At 33.4% G+C, this 18,170-nt stretch overlaps 1 non-coding gene across 1 annotated transcript; it reads right to left on the bottom strand.

Moving 5' to 3' along the window:
* Positions 1-5,781: 5,781 nt before the first annotated feature.
* LOC131175621 (small nucleolar RNA R71) lies at positions 5,782-5,885 on the bottom strand. Its single transcript, XR_009145816.1, has one exon. It is a non-coding gene; the product is annotated as a small nucleolar RNA R71 (small nucleolar RNA).
* Between the last annotated feature and the right edge of the window lie 12,285 nt (positions 5,886-18,170).

Below are 18,170 nucleotides of genomic sequence, written 5' to 3'. Positions count from 1 at the left end.
TCAGATATACAAGTGACAATGAGGGCCCCGGCCCCATTAATTTTTTTTACTTAAATATTTTATAATTTTAACACATTAATTTCTAAATAATGATAATAATAAATTTATAAAATCTAAATACTATTGCATGAAAAAAAATATTTTAAAAGTGAATAAAATAAGAAATTGAGATGCTAATTGTGAATATTTATCTAAAATACTTTAGAAGTAATATACATTAGAACGATTATACTATAAATTCGATCTTCTTAATTTAAAGTATGTGCATTAATGTGTTTGAGCGTTGAGCGGTGGTCTAATTATATAAATATGATTAAACTTCTATTGCTTAAATATTTTTTTTATGTTTAAAAATTTGAAATTAATTGAATATTTATCAACATTCATATAATAAAAATATAATTAATAAATTTTATTAATTATTACAACTATATTATGATTTAAATTTTGGTCCCTCCATATGCAAACCGCGTTCACATAAAATGGAGCCCCTAGAAGGCTTGAAGACAGCAAATCGTTGAAAATATGATAAGAAAAAGGACCACAAGAAGGGTTGAAGGCAAAGCACGTCATAAGTCAAGTGTCATTAATAACCTCACAAGGTACAAGTCCACTTAGACGACAACGTAAATATGATATTTATCATAAATTTAAGGTACATTATGTATGATGAGATTTATCATAATTTAGATAGAGGAGAATAACCTTCTAGGTAGTAGCTGGTCTTTTTTATTTTGAATGACAAAAGATATCTTTTGTAATACTGTCATTTTGGGAACTTGCTACTTATATAGCCTGCAAAAAAATTTAAACCACCAAACTTTAATGAAGGAATAGGCGGTTCTATCAGGGTCCATCGATAGAAGATCATTATGTATACTTGAATATTCAAAATCTCTAACTAAAAAGAGTCAATGATTCACATTATATTTTAAACTGTCAAAAAGCCTATCAAATATTGTAACAAATAAAAACAATACAAAATACCACTAAGAGGATACAAGACTCCCAATAATAGGAGAGTAAGACATCGATATTGAGGAAAGAACCTCAAATCCATTCCTAACAGACACAGATTTGAGGAAATAAACATAGATATGCTCCAAATGGATGCATTTCTGAGAGTTTATTAAAAAAAATGAAAATGACTTAAAAAAAACCAATTTAGGGGCAGCCATTGGTAGAAACTCACTGGTAGCAATCCAAGAAGGAAATCTAAATGAGAAAAGGAAGAAAGAGAAGACAAATGATAGATATATAAGCTATTTTTGAATTGAAACAATTTATTACATTTAGTTTTTGTTATAGTAATGCTCCATTCATAATTTTTTTATTATAAAATTTAGCAATTTATTAATAAGAATTATAAGATGAGTACAACATAATTTTCTCATAAGAGAAAAAAAAAATACAAACATAGACAATTAAAATCTTTTATTAAGAGATTATCTGAGTGTAGTAGAATAATCTTCTAGAAAGTAAGACGACTAAAAAACCTTTTGTAATATTGTGTTTCCGGGAACTCATTACCTCTATGGCCCGCAAAAGAATTTAAACCACCAAACATCAATGGAGGAATAGATCTCACTGTGAAGTTTCATTGATAAAAGATCATTATCTATACATAAAGTGTAAAGTCTCTAATCAAAAGAAATTAACATTCGTGCTGTATTTTGAATTGCCAAAAAGCTAGTTCAAATATTACAAAAAATAAACAAAAACCCTACTAAGAGAAGAAAGCAAAACCTCAATAATAGCACGAACAGGACCCCAATATTGGAAAAAAGACTTTACATCTGTTTCTAACATATACAAATCTGAAAAAAGAAATTCAAATATATTCCAAACAGACACAAATATGAGAATTTATTTAAAAAATAAACAATAAAAAAATCGATCTAGAGGTAATCACCAGTGAGAAATTCATTAGTAGCCATCCAAGATAAGAGATCTAAAGGGAAAAAAAACAAAGGAAAGTGGAGTAGAGGAGAGACTTTCCATTCATATCTTAAAAGGATAAATGTCAACAATTGTCCTTGAACTTATATAGTTGTAACACTACAGTCCTTTAACTTTAAAATGTAATATAAAACCCCTTAAACTTTTAAATTTTGTACAGTAAAATCCCTCTGACTTTCAATTACTGATTTTTTAGTTAGAAACTGATGTGAACAGCTCCCGCATGACACGTAGTCAACATTTCTCTCTCCTCTCTTATGCAAAGTGTAAAATTATTCTCTTTACGCATGAAAAATTATTCTGTCTATAGAGAGAAAAATGATTCAATTTACACATGGCTTGGAAAAAAAAAAGAAATACTAACTAAGCTCTATGCTGGAACTGTCTAGGTCAGTGTCTAACTGAAAAACTGATAATTGGAGGTTAAATGGATTTTACTGTGAAAGTTGATGGGGTTTATGTTACATTTTTAAGTTGAGGGACTATAATGTTATAACTAGATAAGTTCAGAGACAGTTGTCAAAATTTATCCTATCTTAAAAAGTAAAGGGAGGATTTATTTTTAACTTTTGTATTGATTTTTTTTATTTGAATTTTGAATATTTTGTCGCTATTCAAATAACTATGCATAATATAATGGATTATACAATTTAGAAAATATAATGAAAAGATAATAAAACTCAACCTTTTTTTTAATATTGTATTAAGAAATAAATACTAGACAGTGAGCTGAAATAAGTACTAGACAGTGAGGGTGGGAGAATCAATGCATGATAATTTGAAAAGAAATATTTTAATTTTACTTTTCCAAGAGCGATGATACAACTATAAAATAAAAATAATTTTGAACTTTTATAAGAAGAATTATACAATAAAAAAATATACTCTTTTTATATTGATTTATATCATTAAATTTGATTTATAATATTAAAAATAATATTATAATTAGTGAAATTCAAATGCCTAACCACCCTGAGAGATTTTTAGTTTTCAGCACATAGTTACACGTTGAACATAGCCATACATTGAATTAAGAAAGAGAGAAAACAAAGCAACTGAGATCTTATCCTTCACAAGTTGAAATAAATTCAAACCTTATCAACATTGACTTGATCTACCTTCTTCATAATTTTTTAGTTGGAAATATTTCAACTTAAACATGATAGTAGCATGGGCTTTAAATTTGATCATATTATTTAATAGATGAAAGTAAAGAATTAACAGTTTGAGTGTAACTATTGTCCCTTGTACCAACCCAAGAGGGAAGAGGGGTAAATTGGGTGTTAATTAAAAATTTGAAAGCTAGGTAATATTTTTGAGAAAATGGCACAAAGAAAAGGGAAAGAACAAATAACACAAGATATTTATAGGGATTCGACTATCTGAAGTCTACATCCTCTCCTCAAAGCTCTCCTTAAAAGTCAACTCCACTATAATTCTTCTTTGGGTGAAGAATAAATGATAAACTCATTTTATATAGATATTTTAGGGTAATTTTGCATCCATTTTGACTTTCTAGTTTAGTAATTTTATGCTTTTAATGCTTATTTTAGTTAATTTGTTAATTTTAGTTTCATTATATTTGATTTTCGGAATTTTAATGTTTTTGATAGGTTTTAACAAGGTTTAAAGGCAAAAATGTCCATATAAAAGAAATTCAAAGTGATTTTGAAGCTTTAAGTAGGGTGAAAAGTGAAAAAAATTTGCCTAAAGGAGAAGACCAGCTGAAACTTTCAAGGACCTCCACATGCCCCGTGTTGAAGGTCATGTGAAGATAAGAGTTACCCAGCAGAAATCAACATGAGGCATGTAAATTCACACTGGGTCATGTAAACAAAGACTTCAGAACAAAACACACCGAAAGTTTCATGGGCTTCCACATGCCCCGTGTAGCCGGTCGTGTAAATAGAGATTTTGGAGCAAATACGCCGAGACTTTCAGGGACTCCCACATGCTCCGTGTAGCTGGTCGTGCAGATCTAAGGACTCCTCTGAATCAACACGAGGCATGTGAAAAACAGCTTAAATCAACATGAGGCATGTGGGATGGCGCTGGCAGATTTGCTGACATAGAAAAATTTTCTCTTTTCATACCTTTTACACCTTTTGTCCTTATCCTTTTAGAGACTATTTTTAGGGCAACCCTTGAGGGGATATAAAAGCATCATATTCTCTTTTTTACCATAAGGAGAAAGAGATAGAAAAATCAAAAGAGAGAGGAAAGAGGGAATCACGCCATTTTTGGAGGAGAACATCTGCAGAGTGACGTTTTCCAGCTTCCATTTTCAGAGATTTGGATCTTCTTCTTCTAGGTTCTTTTATTTTTAGTCTTATTTTCATGTTTTCTTGCTCTATTTCATATTTCTACTTGTAAATACAAACATGAGTGAGTAGATACTTAAGATTTCAGAGTTGGGTGTAATGATTTAAGTTTTATTTGTGGGTTTGGACTGATTTTAACCAGATTTTAGTATATGTAAGCTTTGATTCTTATCTTGTGTGCTTATTTATATACCCATTGTTGTTACCCCTTTGGGTTTTGTTCTTAATCTTAGATTGAAGGACCGAGAGGTGAAAATCTATGATAGATAATCAAGATAATGAACTTAATCACCTAGTGTTAGAAATAAACTAGTGGGTTAAGAGGAATTTCAAGTTGATTAAAATGCTTAAAGGGTTTTGGGTAATTAAATATCGCATGAGAATGGGGTTTAGTTTCCTTTAAAACACTCTTTAGTTTGCTTGAAAGAGAAATTAAAGGAAATCAGAATCAACTTCCTTCAAACTTGTATTTCCCTTAATCTTGGCTTTGCCTATCCAAATCCCAATAAAATTTACTTCATGAACCTCAACTCTGAAATCAATTTTTACCATTAATTAATTAAATCTTTTGTTACTTGCTGAAATTTTAGTAAATTAGTATAGTGCTTAGAATTTTAATTGTTCAATTCATTATAATTTTTTTATTTTCTAATTTAATTTGCTGCATCTCTTACTCTATTTTTGACACAAATGATCGATAGCCCAAATAATCATAACTTTTATAGTTTGGTACTCAAACAACAAATATCTGTGGGACAATATCTTTTCTTTACTACTTGAATGACCCGTATACTTGTGGAATTCGCAATCAAGTTTTTGGCGCCGTTGCTGGGGATTTGTTTTGTTTGATATTAGACGATTGATTGTTTGGTTAATTTGGGCATTTTATTTCTTATTTTAATTTCTCTTCTTTATCATTTTGCTTTGAGATTTTCTTATTTTGGTTTTTCAGCTACATATCTTTTATATGAGAAGAACAAAAAGTGCAGAAATTGATTTAATTTTTGATCCTGAGATTGAAAAGACAGCTAAAGCTTTAAGAGTAGAATCTAAAAGAAGAAAAGCTAAACTCAGAATTCAAAGACAGCAAGAGCAACATCAAGAGCAACAAGTGATAGAAGCTATGGCAAACAACAACCGATCAATTAAGGATCATGCTTTTCCTAATTTTGGAGATTTTAGACCGAGTATTACAAGGCCTAGAGTGGAAGCAAACAACTTTGAGTTGAAGCCCTCACTTTGTCAAATGGTTCAACAATCACAGTTTGGGGGAGGTCCTACTGAGAGTCCACATGTGCACCTTGCACATTTTCTTGAAATTAGTAACACACTGAAGATAAATGGAGTGTCAGATGATGCCATCCAGCTGAGATTATTTCCTTTTTCTTTGAAGGATCGTGCTAGGGAGTGGTTGCATTCATTACCTCCGGGTTCAATAACTACTTGGGATGAGTTGTCACAAGCTTTCTTGGCTCAATACTTTCCTCCTAGCAAGACTGCAAAATTGAGAAATGAATTAACTTCTTTCAGACCAAGGGATGATGAGAGTCTCTATGAAGCTTGGGAGAGATATAAGGATCTATATAATTTCCTTAATCTTGGCTTCCTTCAAACTTGTATTTCCCTTAATCTTGGCTTTGCTTATCCAAATCCCAATGAAATTTACTTCATGAACCTCAACTCTGGAATCAATTTTTACCATTAATTAATTAAATCTTTTGTTACTTGCTAAAATTTTAGTAAATTAGTATAGTGCTTAGAATTTTAATTATTTAATTCATTATAATTTCCTTATTTTCCAATTTAATTTGATGCATCTCTTACTCTATTTTTGACACAAATGATCGATAGCCCAAATAATCATAACTTTTATAGTTTGGTACTCAAACAACAAATCTCTGTGGGATGATATCTTTTTTTACTACTTGAACGACCCGTATACTTGTGGAGTTCGCAATCAATAAACCCTTTCAAATACCACAAGAGCAAATGTAACACCCCATACCCGACTACAGTATAGCCGAGCAAAGCGTGCTACATTCGTTGTCGGAGTACCCTAACTTATCTTACTTTATTTCTTTAAAAATTTTAAAGTCGTTATATTTTAATATCAATTATTTTTCGATGGAGCAACTAACGGAGTTTCCTCTATTTTATTAACGTTTGACGTGTTTCACTATTCACCTATTTGAAATTTCAACAATATTTTTAAAATAAAAATCTCGTCATTTCATGCATCATCTATATATTTCAATTCTGTATTCAAATCCATACAATTTCATTCATATCCATTTCCATACATTCCCATTCATGCTCAACTCATATGTGAAAATTTTCTATCTCCATTAATTTACAATATGTAAATATTAATTACAATTTTTTGGTTTACAATTCTTAGTTTACATTTCAACATAAGAAATATTTATACTATACAAAATACATAAAATGACTAATGTGAGCCCTATCTACATGCATTGCTGAGGAGGTGACTACCTTGAGTACTTCTGACACTTCTGCAGATCTGGACTCCAAAAATCCCAGTCAACTGTAATGGCCCGGCCCACTAGTGATATTATCCGCTCTGGGCCGTAGCCCTCACGGTTTTAAAACACGTCACTAGGGGTTAGGAACCTCCATCTTATAAACCCAGCATCTCTCCCGTGTTTTGTCGATGTGGGATTTGACTAGGGTGTTACAATCCACCCCCCTTATGGGACTCAGCGTCCTCGTTGAGGTTTGCCCCATCATCGTTCAAGGTTGCACGCGGAGCGGCTCTGATACCGCAAATGTAACGGCCCGGCCCACTAGTGATATTGTCCGCTCTGGGCCGTAGCCCTCACGGTTTTAAAACGCGTCACTAGGGGTTAGGAACCTCCATCTTATAAACCCAGCATCTCTCCCGTGTTTTGTCGATGTGGGATTTGCCTAGGGTGTTACATCAACTGTCCACTGGGTTTTAGCTTCAGTACCTGCGCAAAGAAACAAATCCATCGCGCTAAGCATTACTGCTTAGTGGTGCAATAATATAACAAGAAAATAATATACAAATAAAGGTAGAAATAAAGCATAGTTCGAATAATTTAGATTTATAATTAATTTAGTTTCTAATATTAACTATCCTCTATCCTGCCATGTTCTTCTTTGGAGGTGCTCAGTTCAGAAATTTACATTAATAATGTACCATATATGAATAATCTAAAATTTAAACTTATGCTTATATTCTTACGTAAGTCACATTTGTAATGTTATTTAAGTTATAATTCTTATACTAGTCTTTTTATCACTTCCTTGATACTTTTTAAGTTATTTACAATCATTTCGTAATATTTAAAATTTTTAGAACTAATCTAATTTACTTCAGACCCTTCTAGAAAATAAATTTTTGGAGTTAATCTAATTTATTTTAGAATTTCTTACTCATTTATTTGCTTTTTAGCATTTTTAATTGCTAATATTCATAACTTATTTTAATAAATTAGACTGCCTAAGTAACCTATGACAGGCTGACTAAACTGGATAACGAGTCGTTGGCACTGGACACCGTGGTGTCTCAGGCCGTTATACTATGGGACGCAGAACGTCAACTACCTATGCAGTCAGTATGGCTAAAAAGCCATGATATCACATAATCGGGCATAAAAGCCATGAATACGGGCATAAAGCCTTTTGCAGTACTGCTAAAACAATACCCTATTGGCATGCCAAACTATCCAAACTGACACACATGTCTAGGCAATACAAGGGCACATAATATCATTAAATATTAATATATTGTGTTTTATGACTTCATTATTTCATGAAAAATTCCATAATTTATACATTCATCATAATATTCATACATTCCTTACATCATTCATATTGATCACAATTCACATTCAAAACATCTTTCCTTTCTCTCTTGATGGGAACCTAAATCCCAAATGACACTTTTATCACATTTATTCATTCAACAATCTATTCATGTAAAGTACATTCCATACTTCAAGTTTTATTGCTAATATATTATGAACTCCATTGGTGTTGGGAGTGTAAGTCTCAACAATCCATCTAGGTTAATTTCATTTCCTATTCAAGTGGTATCACTTATGTTTTATTAGACCTACTAGTAATGGGAATACAAATCTTAACTATATATTCACATAACTTAAATATTCATTAAGTCATTTAGGTAAATTACTATTTCTATTCTAAGTAATCCATGAACATTTCATGGATTCCAAATTTCATACCTTAATTTTCTCTACCAAATTAGTTCTTACACTTTGTGTCTTTGTATTACTATTCACATTACTATTCACTCAAATTGTTGACTTTTTAATACATAATAAATTTATTGAACCTAAGTTCTCCAAGATACCACATTTTGCATTTTATTTTTATTGGTATTGATTTCCAATACCATTCCAAAGCTTATCTTATGTTATTTAAAATTTTCAGATTTTATACCCTAAGATTACTGTTCCATTGGTTATTTGTACAGTAGGAATTTAATAAAATTGTCTTCATAAAAGTTGTTCCTTATTGTGTTTAGTTACATTTATTTTTTTAAATCACTCTATTTGGAGTTTTGTAGCTCAAGTTATGGTCATTTTACCATAACTGGCTGGATTGACCTGTACCCAGAATTTCTGGGCAATTTGGTTCTGCCAGATTTGGTAACCGAAGTTTGGTTAGCAATTTGACTAGGTTATGATCAGAATTTGGATTTGTGTTCTTCATGAAAGTTGTAGGGCTATGTCTCAGCTTTCTAATGGTAATATTTCAGATCAATTGAACTTTTCTACACTGAGTTATGACCATTTGAACAAATATTGTTTATTTGGTCATTTTCCAGGGACAGCATGTTGGTCACCCGGATTAGGGTAATTTTAAGGTCAACTTGGTTTGGTTTTCTGAGCAGAGTTTCTTCACCAAAGTTATGTCATTATGTGTCTAGTTTCATGTCCAATTGGCCTTGCACCAATTGAACCTATAAAACTCTATTTATGGCTACCCAAACCTGCTAGACTCACACACAGTCCTGCAGGGCACACAAGGCAGCACACCCATTTCAATTCCAATGCCACAATGATATCCAATTTAAGGTCAAAATTCATCAAATGGTCACTAATTAACCATTAGAACTTAAATTAAACATCTAAGCATTAAATCCTCAATTAAATCTCAAAACCTTAACCCTAACAATCCATTACTTCATCTAACATACACAAATCAACATCTCATTCTAATATAATTATCAAACATCATTCCCAAGCAATTTAATTCAATTAAATCAACAATTCTCAACCTTCCCCCATGGCTGCTAAAAATTTGAATGTCCCTAACATGTATATTTTCTTCAAATTTTCTCCATTTTCTAACTTAACTCAAAGTTCAAATAAAAAATGTAAAGAGAGAAGAGATTTAGCACTAACCTTGAAGTGACACTTCTTGGACTTGTGAAAAACTTTCTCTTTTCCTCTTTTCTTGGTTGTCAATATGATGTGAACCTTCAAGTAATTGGTAACTTGAAAACCCACATTCAAGAATTAAAGGAACAATATGGAAAGCTCCAAATCAAGATGCATGAATTTGATATGAAGAATGGGATTCTTGACCTAATTCATATGGAGAATGAATAAACCAAGAATATTATGCACATTAAACCTTGCAAGATAGAATCTCAGCAAGTTAATGAGCTTCACAAGAACAAAGGCAACAGCCAATTTACTCACTAATGGAGCAGAAACAATCTTTCATTAATATTCAAAGTGTGTCCTCCACTCTCTCATTACACTTGTATTTATAGTCTATTGGCTTCAAAGCTAAAGACAAAAATATCCCTACTTTAGTAACAGCTGTAAGGAGCTTTAAGTCCAAACAAAAATTAATCTATTAAAAGACTAAAAATTCCCAACAAAAAGCAAATTTAATACAGCAGCAAATAAGGGTATTTAAGTCCAAAAGAGAGGTGGTTATAACAGCAAGGAATATTCCTTCAAAAAGGTGCCAGCAGATGCATGTACATGGGTTGGATCTGGTGCATGCATGTCTACAGGTTATTCCATGTAACCTAATGCTCCACATGACACTTGGTCACTTCCAAGCTTAATTTTCACCAAATTTAATCCTTTATAATTTTATTCATGCCATTCTAGCTTATAATCTTTGCTCCTTAAGATTTCACAAATTAAATTCTGAAGTGATTTAGCTCTAGCTCTAGTAATTGGACTTTGGATAAAATTCTTTAGTGTGGATGTAGCTTGATTCTCATCATTATATTCCTTCAAAAAGGTGCCAGCAGATGCATGTACATGGGTTGGATCTGGTGCATGCATATCTACAGGTTATTCCATATAACTTAATGCTCCACATGACACCTGGTCACTTCCAAGCTTAATTTTCACCAAATTTAATCCTTTATAATTTTCTTCATGCCATTCCAGCTTATAATCCTTGCTCCTTAAGATTTCACAAATTAAATTCTGAAGTGATTTAGCTCTAACTCTAGTAATTGGACCTTGGATAAAATCCTTTGGTGTGGATGTAGCTTAATTCTCATCATTCCCCTCTGCTTCAAAAGGATTCGTCCTCGAATCTGTTCCTGCATCAACACAAGGAGATAAATCAGCAACATTAAAGGTGGCATTGACATCATACTCACCGGGCAGGTTTATTTTTTAGGCATTATCATTAATTTTGGTCAGCACTTGGAAAGGTCCATCACATCTTGGTTGTAATTTTGATTTCCTTCAAGAGGGAAACCTTTCTTTATGCAAGTGAACCCATACCCAATCTCCAAGTTGAAATGTGACTTTCTTCCTTCCTTTGTTGGCTTGACTAGCATATTTTTCATTTTTCTTTTCAATTTGAGGCTTGGCTTGTTCATGGATTTTCTTCACCAATTTTGCTTTTCTTTTTCCATATAAACTAGCAAGCTCGTTCATAGGCAAAGGTAAAAGATCCAAAGGAGTTGAAGGATTGAAACCATACACAATTTCAAATAGAGAATAGCCAGTAGAAGAATGCACATTTCTATTGTATGCAAATTTAACAAGTGGAATGCAATCTTCCCATGACTTCAAATTTTGCTTAACCACAGCACGCAAAAGTGTAGTTAGTGTCCTATTTACTACTTCAGTTTGACCATCGGTTTGTGGGTGACAAGTGGTGGAAAATAACAACTTGGTGCCCAATTTTCCCCACAAAACCTTCCAAAAGTGACTAAGGAATTTAACATCCCTATCACTAACTAAACTCTTAGGTATGCCATGTAACCTAACAATATCTCTAAAGAATAAATTTGCAACATTTGTAGCATCATCAGTTTTATGGCATGGAATAAAATGTGCCATTTTTGAAAACCTGTCAACAACAACAAAAATTGAATCATGGCCTTGTTTAGACCTAGGTAATCCCAACACAAAATCCATAGACAAATGAACCCAAGGATCACTAGGAGTAGGTAAAGGAGAATACAAACCTTGTGGCAAAACTCTAGATTTAGCCTTAGCACACACAACGCACCTACCACATACTCTTTCAACATCTCTTTTCATATTCGGCCAATAAAAATGTTCCTTTAACACATCTAAAGTTTTGGCAACACCAAAATGACCCATTAATCCACCAGCATGAGACTCATTCACAAGTAATTCAAGCATGGAACTCTTAGGCACACACAATCTATTTTCTCTAAACAAATATCCATCATGCCTATAAAACTTCTCAAAAGCATTCTTTTCACAAGCTGCATACACTCTAGCAAAGTCATTATCTTCAGCATATAACTCTTTCACATATTCGAATCCCAATAACTTTGCATCAAGAAGGGCAAAAAGGTTATACCTTCGAGATAAGGCATCAGCAACCACATTTTCTTTCCCATGTTTGTATTGAATCACATATGGGAAGGTCTCAAGGAACTCAACCCATTTTGCATGACGCCTACTCAACTTATTTTTCCCCTTGATATGCTTCAATGACTCATGATCTGTGTGGATGACAAATTACTTTGGCCAAAGGTAATGTTGCCACGTTTCCAAGGCACGTGCCAATGCATACAACTCTTTGTCATATGTAGAATAGTTCAAAACTGCTCCATTAAGCTTCTCACTAAAGTATGCTATTGGTCTCTTATCCTGCATTAAAATGGCTCCAATACCTATTCCTGATGCATCACACTCAATCTCAAAAGTCTTAGAAAAATCAAGTAAAGCCAACACAGGAGCGGAACATAACATGTCTTTAATTTTTTGAAAATCATCATCTTGTTTCTGTTCCCAAATAAAATTAACATTCTTTTTGACAAGATCATTCAATGGTGCTGCAATGGTACTGAGATTCTTAATAAATCTTCTATAGAAACTAGCTAGTCCATGGAAACTACGTACTTCAGATGCAGACTTTGGAATGGGCCAGTCTTTAATAGCTCTAATTTTTTTATCATCAACTTCAACACCATTAGCACTAATGACAAATCCTAAAAAGACAACTTTTTCCATGCAAAATGAACATTTCTTCAAGTTAGCATATAATTTTTCCTTTCTTAACACATCGAATACAGCTCTTAAATGATGCATATGTTCATTCATGTCTCTATTGTAAACCAATATATCATCAAAATAAACAATAATAAATTTTCCAATAAAAGCACGCAACACATGATTCATCAATCTCATAAAAGTGCTAGGAGCATTAGTTAGCCCAAAAGGCATCACTAACCACTCATATAGTCCATGCTTTGTTTTAAATGCAGTCTTTCATTCATCACCTACTTTCATGCGAATTTGATGATATCCGCTTTTCAAGTCAATTTTGGTAAAAACACAAGCACCACAAAGTTCATCCAACATATCATCCAATCTAGGTATAGGGTGGAGATACTTTACAGTGATTTTGTTGACCGCCCTACAATCCACACACATGCGCCATGTGCCATCTTTCTTTGGTACCAAAAGGACGGGTACAGCACAAGGGCTCATACTTTCTCTCACGTAACCCCTAGCTAGCAATTCCTCAACTTGCCTTTGTAATTATTTGGTTTCTTCAAGATTAGTTCTATAGGCTGGACGGTTGGGAATAACTGCTCCAGGTACAAAATCAATCTGGTGTTCAATCCCTCGAATAGGTGGTAGTCCAGCTGGCATCTCCTCAGGTAGCACATCCTCATATTCCTGGGAAAGGGAGACAATAACACTAGGCAAATTGGGGTCAAGGTTAGATGTGGATAAACAAGAGTCCTTAAACACAATTAATAACATTTGCTTGTTGGCAAACATGGCATTCCTCACATCTCTTCCTTTAGCATACAACCTTAATTTTCTCTCCCCTCTTTCCGCACAGCTCTCCTTTTGCGTCGAAGTTTCACCTTTTTCAAGCACTCTTGGAATGTTTTCTTTGCTCTCTTTTCTTTCCTCACAACGACCCTTGTCTTGCTCACTCACATCATTTTCAGTCAATTTCTTTTCACTCCTTTTCTTCTCTGCTCTCTTTTTGGCCACTCTTGATTTTACCTCACCAATTGCTTGCTTAAGCCTTGTTTGGTCTTCATAAATCTGTTTTGGTATCATAGGTGCCAAAATGATTTTCCTTCCATTCATTTCAAAAGAATACCTATTTTTATACCCATTGTAGATCACCTTTCTATCAAATTGCCATGGTCGGCCAAGTAATAAATGCCAGCTTGCATTGGAACCACGTCACACATAACCTTATCTTGATACTTTCCTATTGCAAAGGAAATCAGCACTCGTTTTGTTACTTTCACCTCACCGCATTCATTCAACCACTACAATTTATAGGGTCTAGGGTGTTTCAAAGTCCTCAACCCTAATCTATGCACCAAAATAGTACTAGCAACATTGGCACAACTTCCCCCATCAATGATGACACTACAAGCTTTGTCTTGGATAAGACACCTTGTATGGAAAATTGTTTCTCTTTGCAATTCATCACCAACATCCTCCTTTACTTAAGTATTTAATGCTTTCATAATCACTAGAGCACTTCCTTCAGCAGCATATTCTACCTCTACATCCTCCTCCCCTAAAGATGTGGAATCACTCACAATTTCCTCCTCCGTTTCTATCTCACCATTTTCTCTCATGACCATGACTCTCTTGTTAGGGCATTGAGAAGCTATGTGTCCACTGCCCAAACACCTAAAACACTTCACATCTCTATTTCAGGTAGTAGTTTCAACCTCCTTTCCTTTACTTTCTACAAATTTCTTCTCCACCTTCTTTTCCTTTTCCTTATTTTTCTTATATTTGCTAACAGCCTTTTCCCTATCCTCCTTCTTCTAGTTAGACTTCCAAGATGAAGAAGTACCTGCATTTCCTCCAAATTTTGACTTGCTTTTAAGTTGCCTTTCTACCTTCATAGCCATGTGGACCATATCCTCCAACTCAACATAGTGATGTAACTCAACAATATGAGCAATCTCCTTGTTTAGCCCATTCAAGAATCTGGCCATGTTGGCTTCTTTATCCTCCTCTACATTTGCTCTAATCAAAGCAATTTCCATTTCTTTATGATAATCTTTAACACTTTTAGAACCTTGAGTCAATCTTTGTAACCTCTGATGTAGCTCTCTATAGTAATGACTAGGAACAAATCTCCTTCTCATTATAGTTTTCATCTCACCCCAGGTTGCAATTGATTGCTCATAATTTCTCCTTCTACTAATCAACACTTGATCCCACCATACCAAAGCATAATCAGTAAATTCTACTGCTGCTAACTTTACTTTCTTCTCCTCTGAATAGTGATGACAATCAAAGACAGCTTCTACCTTCCTTTCCCATTCTAGGTACACATCCGGATTATTTTTTCCTTGGAAAGAAGGGATGCTCATTTTAATACTTTTGATATTGTTATCTACCCTATTCCTCTGTCTTTCCTCTCTTCTTATCCTCCTATCCCCATTCCTCCTATCTTCAGCTCTTCTCTCATATCTACCCCTGCTAGGTCTTTCAACCTCAAAATCATAGTTATCAACCTCATCTTCATTAAATTCAACTACTGGAGGTACAAGATCCCTCCTATTTGGCCTTCTTTCATTTTGCCTATCTCTTTACTCCAATCTTTCCAACCTATCTATGATGCCATTGCACACAACATTCATTCCTTCAAATTGTTGTCTGACAGCCTGCATGTAGAATGGATTTTCACCTTCCCCCTCACTCTCATCACCCCTTCTAGACATGTTTTCAGACCTGCAAGAAAATGGTTAGTGTAAAGAAAACACCTCACTCACTCCCTTACGTGTTTACACTCAACAGGGGACACTCCACTCGTGTTTAACTCAACAAGGCTTTTCCCCTCTTATGAACTCACCACTCTATGCCTTTTACCTCTCTTGGCTATGTCCACAAGTTCTTACCAAACTCAAGTAACTCAAACCAAGACTGTAATCACAAAAATTTAACACACAATAAAATTCTTGAACATGATGGATCAAAACGAGTAATAAGAAAAAAGCAATAATGTGACACAAGAAGTCAAGAAAAGAAAAGCTCAAGTATGGAAAATAGACACCAAAATAAAAGAGTAGTAAGCTAGAAAAGAGACAACCTAAAGAAGAGATACCAAGCTTAAATATCCAAGTTTGCCACCAACTTATCACAATTAACAGTAGTTCACACAATACACCAAGAATTTCATAAATTTAGGATCACTAAGCAAACGAGTGTATTTTGATCTGAAATTGAGTAGGCAAATGCAACCCAATACTGACTAATTGCTACTAGAATTTCAGGCTTTTCTTGATAGGTTTACTATGTAAACCAAATTTAATCGTGTCTGCCGCAAAATTTTATTCCCCACACAAACGGTTAAATTTTAAGGTGAGATTTAATTTGAGAGTAGCTCAAATGTAGCAAAAAACAACCTGTAAATTTTCAGGAATTTCCAGGCTGATTTGCTATGTGAACTTAATTTGATCGAGTCTACTGTAAAATTTTGGTTCCCCACACAAGCGGATGAATTTTAAGCTGAAATTTAATTTGAGAACTACTGATATGGGGTATAAACACTCGGTAAATTTTCAGAAATTTCTGGGTATATTTGCTATGTGAACTTATTTTGATCGATTCTGCCGCAAAATTTTGGTTCCCTACACAAATGGTTGAATTTTAAGCTAAAATTTAATTTGGGAACTACTGAAGTGGGGTATAAACATCCTGTAAAATTTCAGGAATTTTTGGGTCAATTTGCTATGTGAAATTAATTTGATAGGGTTTGTCACAAAATTTTAGTTCAGTAGGCAAACAATATCAAACAACCCCCAAAATTTACACCCAATGTCTTAAACACACCTAAATAATGCTGGTACAGTTTCAAGCCTAATAGGTAAGTCGAACTCAATAACCCAAATAATCTCTCATGCTTGATATCAAAATGAAGGAAGCAAGATGGATAGCTAGAATAATGGCTTTGGCTTGATTAACCCAAAACCCTAAAACAAACTCAACAAAAAAAATTTTTAAACAAACAGGTCATACTCAACCCCAAGAGCCAATTTCAGTCAAGCATACAATGAACAAAAATGTGAAAAACAGAAACACAATAAGAAGCAAAACAAGGTTTAGCAAGAAAGAACCAGATGTAAGATGAAGAAGAGGAAACAAATATGGAACTAGAGCCAAACAACAAATATGAAAAAGGTAACAAACACAAAGAATAAGAAGCAAATAGAGAATCTACCTTGTTTGGATGTCCCTTTGCTCTGATACCAAAACTGATGTGAACCTTCAAGTAATTGGTAACTTGAAAACCTACATTCAAGAATTAAAGGAACAATATGGAAAGCTCCAAATCAAGATGTATGAATTTGATATGGAGAATGGGATTCTTGACCTAATTCATATGGAGAATGAATAAACCAAGAATATTATGCACATTAAACCTTGCAAGATAGAAATCTCAGCAAGTTAATAAGCTTCACAAGAACAAAGGCAACAGCCAATTTACTCACTAATGGAGCAGAAACAATCTTTCATTAATATTCAAAGTGTGTCCTCCATTCTCTCATTACACTTGTATTTATAGTCTCTTGGCTTCAAAGCTAAAGAAAAAAATATCCCTACTTTAGTAATAGCTGTAAGGAGCTTTAAGTCCAAACAAAAATTAATCTATCAAAAGACTAAAAACTCCCAACAAAAAGCAAATTTAATACAGCAGCAAATAAGGGCATTTAAGTCCAAAAGAGAGGTGGTTATAACAGCAAGGAATATTCCTTCAAAAAGGTGCTAGCAGATGCATGTACATGGGTTGGATCTGGTGCATGCATGTCTACAGGTTATTCCATGTAACCTAATGCTCCACATGACACCTGGTCACTTCCAAGCTTAATTTTCACCAAATTTAATCCTTTATAATTTTTTTCATGCTATTCCAGCTTATAATCCTTGCTCCTTAAGATTTTACAAATTAAATTCTGAAGTGATTTAACTCTAGCTCTAGTAATTGGACCTTGGATAAAATCCTTTGGTGTAGATGTAGCTTGATTCTCATCACAATAACTTAGTCTAAGTGTGGAATTAATTTTTGATGGAAGGAGTTATGGATTTTGGTGGAAGAATGAAGGAGAAATCAAGCTCAAGCTTGACAAAAATGGTGAAAGCTCACCATGAAAGAGATTCGGCTATCTTGAAAAAAAATGAAGAAGATGGCTTTTAATTTTTAATTTGTCTTCGTCAACTCTCTCTTATCTTCTTATATGTATTTGTTTAATTTTTATTGGCCAAAATATTTTAATTACATCATTTTACTTTAAGCTTATGTCATAATTAGCATTTAATCTCATTTTTGTTTTCTTTTTCTTTCTTATTTCTTTACTCATTTTTACTTAATTTTTCATCAATATTAGTTCATATTTTATTTCATATAATTTATTTACTTAATTGA

Source organism: Hevea brasiliensis, chromosome 17 (assembly GCF_030052815.1).
Source record: "Hevea brasiliensis isolate MT/VB/25A 57/8 chromosome 17, ASM3005281v1, whole genome shotgun sequence".
NCBI lineage: Eukaryota > Viridiplantae > Streptophyta > Magnoliopsida > Malpighiales > Euphorbiaceae > Hevea > Hevea brasiliensis.
Note: the sequence above shows the minus strand (reverse complement) of the source record. Positions and strands in the feature narration are given on the sequence as shown.